Raw genomic sequence first — 7,769 nt, forward strand, 5'->3', positions numbered from 1 at the left:
ACTTTGCGAACAAACGTGTGCAGCAAAAAAATATAGAAATTCTTTCACGTTATTCTCACTTTATCCCCGGCCCGTCCGCCGAATCTGTTATGTCTAACATCCCGAGCCCCGAAGCGTTTACAATATATATTCCAACTTTCGCAATATTCGTTCCGTGGTTGTATTAAAAACAGACTAATATCGAGTCACGGACATTTGAAGAATTGGTTACAGCAACGAATGCATTTGACTTCTTCTCTCCGCAATACTCTAATATGCTGATGATAACGTTATACGGATGTAAAATAATAGCCTGTAATTAAATGGTCGACTGAATAATTGTAAGCTCGACGTGTATCGCGTGAGTATCGAGATATCAGGACGAAGAGCAAAAACAAACGAAAGAAAAAATACGACCGACAAAAAAAAGGCGAAAGGGAAAAGAGAAAGGGATGAAAAAAGTGGGGAATGAAACAAATCACAAGTCCACTACAGGGCATAAATCGTGAAGCGATTTCTAGACGGAGCGTAAACGTTGGCTAGGGGCTCATCGTGAGGGATTACATCTGTCTTCCGAAAGCTCAGGTTTGTGTGGCTTGCTCGTTGTAGGTTCGTTGTTATTTGGGATGGCCCGCCGTTTATACATACATATGCCAGACCGAATAATAGGGTGATAAGTCGCTGCTCTGCGAATCCTCCTCTCTAAACTAATGAAATGCAAAACTATATCCATAATTTATATCGCTTGCCACATCAGGCTTATATGCATCTGCATATCTATTATACGTACGTGTATTAATTGTACATGAAACTGTGTGTTACTCGAGCACCGATTGTTTCTTTTTTAGAAATATCTGTACGTAGCTGAGAGTGATGTAAAGCATATTTGGCAAATCTTTATCTTGGTTAAACAGCTGTATTCTTGACAAAATACTAAAGAAATATATTTAATATTCAGTCTCGTTCCTGTACAATTATTTTCTGACAAAAACGAGTTTTGTCGAGTGTTAGAAAATATCTGTAACTTTATACTTACAAGTAAGGGTTCATATTTCTTGAAAACAGTTCAATTTATGGATCATCAAAAATTGATCGTGAGTTAGGTACACCGCAGAAATGAACGCCTATATTTTTAAAATCTGTACCTTCATTATTAATTGTGTACAGCAAGTTTGCACAATAATATAATTGAGGCTGCGAAGCTGTATCGTACAAATAATTATTCCAGTAAATACAGTGAAACCAGACGCGTGGTGTAAGCTTAGGAAATCATCGAGTATTAAGAACTTTGAAGAATTATAACATACTGAATTTAGCCGCGCCACAACTTGCGCCGTATATACCCGTATGCAGTCTCGGTACCTAATTGCCAGATAAATTACCAACCCCTTGAAGTAACCTTGCTACGTACCGGCACCGAACGGTTAACAAGCACGCGAGAAGGTGGATGAAGCCAAAAAAATAGCAGGACGAAGAGGACGATCCTGCAAACGCGAAGTTGGAGACTCGGAGAATACGTACATATCGGTTTGAATTGCAGCCACCAAGCCAAAGCTACTGATAGATGCATGGACGTGCTTCTGTCCGCGGAAACGGAATTTTAATTGGGCCGCCGTTCGTTTGTTCCATTTTCTATTTCACACGGAGCCACTTTTTTCTACTTCCTTTCCATTGCCACGCTTATTTTTTCCCGTTTTCATTCTCCTCTCTCCCTCTCTTAGAGCTCGCGCGAAGTCGAATTCGTTGTTAATCAAAAGTAGATTCTCTTAATTAAACAATATTAATTTTAATCGAACATTTCCTGATTGAGAAGGAAATCTTTTATTCAACACGAACGTCAGCTATATGTATGTTTGCTCTCGATTCTTTCATTTCACGTTTCGTCGGACCGAATCTTCAATGTACGCGACAAAAGTAGGTATTATTACTGTACAGCACTGCGAAGTATATATATATATATAAGTTAAATATATTGAAATAATCTTACTCCGCTATATCTAACTATACTCACCTCTAAACTGTTTAAACAAAAATTAACTGCATTGCAAGCATAACAATTTAGTCGCCACACAAGTCCTTTGAAATATATCATCACCTTTGACCTCTTATTCAATGAAATTTATTGCGTGTAACTGATGCGAGTATGTAATTAAATGAATTTGATCAACACATTTCACAAACACAAATATTTATTGAAAATAACAAGTTACCTTCTGTAAATATTACCGGAAAACTCCAATTTCCAACTCACGCAGAAATGTAAGCTGTGACTACAGGCTTTATTGGATGTGCTTGCATCCACGTTAATTGACTTACCATGCTTAGAGACTTCCTTGATTCCAATGAAAAATTTTCACTATCACTATATTTAACTGCTTCTGAATTAGAAATTTGCACAACCACTGCGAATAAGTAAGCAGTGCATGATAAGGTCTACTATTCTGCGCTATGTAGCAACGGAAAGTAATGAATCCCGACTGTCGGTAAAAGTAACTTACCTCATGAACAAAGCGATTATAAAATACTGGGCAAGTAAATTCTCACATTGACTGATTGTGAAGCTGGATTTTCACGGGAGTCGAATCGAAGCGACGGCAACTTGATGCGACAGCTGATTGTGAATTCTATATCCGTCGATGGGAAAAGTTGCTCATAAAAATAGGTACCGACCGGGTACTCGTCGAACCCCACGTGGTTAGATTTCAGAATTTAAAAATCTAGGTTTGTTAATTGGGCGTGTGAAAAAATGAATAAAATGAAAAAGCGAGATCAAGTAGCTGATGGCGTATTCGGACTGCGCACAATCGATTCCTCTCGCAAGATAACATCGATGTAGTGCATCACAAAATCTATTCCAGCCTTTTTCAAAATTGTCAACATTTTCAGCAATAATCCAAAAGGTTTATCCTTACTCTTTTTATGATTTTTTAGCAGAGAAACCGAATCTATTCATATGACTCTTATGAAACTAATCAGACATTAAGGATTCCAGACAAGACAATTAAATCGTCGTGGGTCCAACAGCTGGCAAAATGCAGAAACAAATGGGTAAATTCAATTATTTATTCACGTCAATCCAGGATGTAATACTCTCTTGCATCTCTTTTTGACTTTCGCTCTAACACTATTCGGTTACTTGTTAAATCACTACACACGCACACCCAAAACCCTTGTACTAGAATTAGGGCATACAGATTGAATAACCAGCTGAAAATTGTTGGATATAGATTTGTGATTTTGCCTCCCCATCTTTTCAGAAACTCTGTGCAACTTTCATATATTTCGGCCGTAACTTTCTGATCCATTGTTGAACGGGGGGGCAGGGCTAGCCTCAATTTTTCTTTTTTTTTGCGCTTCTTGAACCGAGGAATTTTTTGTCTGTAATCAATTTGTACAACTCTTCTTAAACTAATTGAACCCTGAGAAATGCAATGAAGACATCTAGGATAGCGTTGGAGCAAAAGAGGAAAATCTACTCAAAAATTTCCTCGTTTTTCGGTCACAACGTATTCGATCTGCGGGCACTCGATTCCTCTTGCGAAATTATATCGAAATCCTGCATCAAATAATTTATTCCACCACTTTCAGAATCGTCAAATTTTCAACAAAAATCCAAAGTGGTATTTCATAGCAGCCAAAGCAGTGTGGGTATGGAAGCTTGAGTTTGAGTCGGTACAAAGTGAGTACGTAAGACTTATTGTCGACTGCGACTTAGAAATGTCAATCGACTCGATCATGCCTGTGAGGAGACGCGTAACCGCGTCCACCGCCAACCACCCCAACTACATCCGAGCACCACCTACCACGGTGAACCACCTCCGACCACCTCCGACCACCTTCGACCACCTCGTCGCTGTACTCCTCGTCCTCCGCCCCCTCGCCGTCCTCGTCATCATCGTCCTCCTCGACCACCGCCGATCACCGCCAACCGCCGCGAAACACTTGCGACCCCCTCGAACCACCGACAAAAGCCTCTTGCCACCTCCTACCACCTCCTACTATCTCCGTCCACCTCCTACCACCCTCTACCACCTCCTACCACCACCTACTAACTCCTACCAGCTCCTACCATCCCTTACTGTTTCCGAAAACCTCTTACCACCCCCTGCCGCCTCCTACCAGCGCCGACCACCTCCTACCACCACCGACCACTTCCGACCACCTTCATCCTCGACGTCCACCTCGTCCCCATCCTCCTCCTCGACAACCCCGTTCTCGTCCTCCTCGTCGTCGTCATCTTCCTCGACCTCCTCCAATCACTGCCAAGCACCACCAAACACCTCCTATGTTGACTGAAGAACATAAAGACGGTTGCCCAAGTGATTTTATTAAAGTATAGGTACCCGAGAGAAAAATGTATACATAGATCATGAATAATAGAAGATCAGTTGTAATAATGATACAGAGACCAAAAAGTATATACGTATATGCAGTCCACGCGTGATATTATTATACATATATGATCCATTTACGATTAATGCGCAATGCATACTGCAAGACTAAGAATTTTCCAGGAGAAAAACTAGGTTATCTACAATAATACGTCTATAGCAGGAGAACAGAAGAATTATTCATTTGAAATGGGATTCTATTCGACTCGCGCTCAATGTATTCCATAACTTTGATATTCGTAATTATTCCAACAACTTTTCATTTGCTCTCTCGATCTTGAATTTTCGAAGTCATAGAATCGGAACGCTGTTTTAGCTAGTCGCAAGTGAAGTATCTACGTTGGGTGGAGAAGCAGAATTGTTTTTCGAAAAGTGTTCGTACGGAAAAAGATTCAGAGTAACTGTGATACATCACGGTTGCGCTAATTTTGATCAAGATGAGATCGATGCTCCGTGTATGAGACAGTTTTTAACGCGTTGTCCTGATTTAAAGATCTAAAAAGGTGATTGTCGGCGATTTGTTTTTTTTTTTTGACAGGGAGAGATAGAAAGAAGCTTCTTAAAACTTCGAGTGTAATTTAACACACGTTTGAAAGGTACGAGCAAAAATTCTTATCATCCAACTATCGCGGAACGGCAGCGTTATTATCTGACCGATTAACTGAAAAATATATGTTCAGTGAAAGGCTGACCATCGAAGGGCCGAGCCGCTTGAATCAGCAGGAACGATGACGTGCGTATTTCTTGTCTGTATTGTGGAAACTAAAATCATTATACATCTTGTCATATGATACATCATACATCATACATCACACATAGTATTAAAGTTCGAAACCAGAGTTTGAATGTTCAGATGTTCGGATGTTCAGAAAGTGACGTCACCTAAAATTTTTTCTCCCTTGACGTCATCGATCTATAGTAATCAGCTGGCCGAAATCCTCAGTCTCGAAACAACCGCGCAGTAGAGCGGACGTATGAGAATCGCGCTCCGCAGATTTCGAGTACTGGGTTCTCTACCTCCTGGATCCTGCACTCTGGGTCTGCTTCCTGGTGTCTCTCCAATTCCAGGACAAGTGCTCCGTAGTTTCTGCGCTCCAAGTCCGCTACCTGGTGAAACTGTACTTCCAGGACGAGCACTTCATGGTTCCTGCGCTCCAGATCCGCTGCCTGGTGAAACTCGACTTCAGGACCAAGAGGTGGAGGAAGAGGAGGAGTAAGTGTAATATCTCTATAATATTTAAAGGCAATTGTAATTATATTGTATCTAATTTTATTAAACTTATCATGTTTACAATAAATTATTTCAATTCATTTTTCGCGCAAGCACAAATTCAGTACCGATAAATGCGCTAGTACAATTTATTCTACTATTATTTAATTAATTAATCAATTACATTGATGCTTACCCAATATTTTTGATGTGTTCTTATACGGAAAATATTTATTACCATTGCAGGTATAACCCGAAGTGGTTATCAGTGGTTAATGGAGGTGTTAGACAGTGGTTGGAGGTGGTAGGAGGTGGACGAGGAGGAGGACGAGAAAGACCAGGAGAACAAGGTGGATGAGGAAGACGAGGGATTTGTACTCGGTGAGTTCACGATTTTTACAATATTTAATCGCAATTGTCATTGTATTGTATTTGAAATTTTTCAAACTTGTCATGTTTACAATAAATTATTTCAATTCAGTTTTCGCGCAAGCACAAACTCAGTAACTCAGTATGTGCTAATAAAATTTATTATATCCTTAATTAATCAATTAATTATACTCATCCCTACATAATATTTTTGATGTGTTCTTATACTGAAAATATTTATTACTATTCAAGGTATAACCCAAGTGGGTGGCGGTGGTTGGAGGTGGCCGGAGGTGGACGAGGAGGAGGACGAGGAAGACAAGGAGAACAAGGTGTACGAGGAGGACGAGGATTTTTGCTTGGTGAGTCTATCATTTACATAATATTCATTGGCAATTGTAATTATATTTTATCTAAAATATTTCAAACTTGCCATGTATACATTAAGTTATTTCAATTCATTTTTCGCGCAAGCACATATTCAGTAGCTATCAATGCGCTAATAAAATTGATTATATTATTATTTAATTAATTATTTACATTAATCCTAACACAGTATTTTTGATGTGTTCTTAAACTGAAAATATTTATTACTATTCCAGGTATGATCCGAGGTGGTTGGCGGTTGGCAAAAATCAATGTAATGCCATCTGTAAGGTGATTGGACTCGTATTTGCACTACGAGAACTCGTTGGGCATTTTGCGGTGAAATTTGAAAACTTGTTGTTCAAGAAATTAAATAACTATAAAAATGGATAAAAAATGTTATCTCTAATAGTGAATGTAGCTAATACAGCCTTAACCGTATATTGATTATGTTAATGATCTATTGTGACAAGATCGAAATTAGATAAGCTCTCTAAATACTTTTTTCTAGTCTATTAATTTATATCATGTATATGTAAATGTATATTTCTTCAGTTTATACAATCACTGCACTAGGATTACCCTTGCCATGTTTTATGGTGCGCTTGTGTAATTTGTATATTATTAACCTTACGTATTACTCTATTTAAGACAAGTTGTGAGTGTTTCTTATTTCTTGGCAATTATTTATGTACTGTATGTATGTGTATATATGTATATGTATACTTACGCATGTGTATATGCATATATACACATGTTTAAAACTAGATTGTGACAATAAACACAGAGGTTTTAGTATATTCACATACGGATTTCTGTGTATAGGTACACTTGAACTAAAATATCCTTATCTCTAATACGGAGTTCTTCGTAATTCGCATTTGTTCTCGTAACCCAATGTCCTACATACAATGGCAAAAATCGAGATCCAACTTAACTGAGTCTCAAAGCCCTGTTGACATAAAAGCAGCTATTTGATAGAAATTGTAGTTTATAGTTTACACAGCCCATTGCATGATATTTCATTATAAATACATATGTTTCAATGTATTTAGGAATAATTTATCAAATATACAGAGGTCATGTGCAAATAATAAATGAATTCGACCGCAGTTTGATGTATTCATTAGAGCTTTAACAATAAATTTAAGCTTTGTTACTTCTTTTATTTTATTATGGATAATCAAAAACATTTCCGACTATTCGTGCTGTGGAAGCATGGGGATTAAACCAAATGTAGCAAAGGATTAGCAACAGTGTATGTAGAGTACGGGTATTTTTCTAATAATGCAAACACGTGCCGCTAGTTTAGTTTTGACATATCTAGAATACCACGCCTTGCGAATTAGCTTTCCAGACAGAGATGAATGATGAATTTTAAGGACTGCATTATCGTTGTTGAATACTCTATGCCTCATGGGAAACGAAAATCTGTAACGATAAAATTGATGCAC

General features: G+C 38.4%; 1 long non-coding RNA gene across 1 annotated transcript; it reads left to right on the plus strand.

The window, feature by feature from the left end:
* The first annotated feature begins 4,710 nt into the window (after window positions 1-4,710).
* Window positions 4,711-5,963, plus strand: LOC124306779 (uncharacterized). The gene is made up of 3 exons (XR_006908682.1): window positions 4,711-5,103; window positions 5,297-5,583; window positions 5,827-5,963. It is a non-coding gene; the product is annotated as an uncharacterized LOC124306779 (long non-coding RNA).
* Window positions 5,964-7,769: the final 1,806 nt, after the last annotated feature.

This window comes from Neodiprion virginianus, chromosome 6, assembly GCF_021901495.1.
Source record: "Neodiprion virginianus isolate iyNeoVirg1 chromosome 6, iyNeoVirg1.1, whole genome shotgun sequence".
Lineage (NCBI taxonomy): Eukaryota > Metazoa > Arthropoda > Insecta > Hymenoptera > Diprionidae > Neodiprion > Neodiprion virginianus.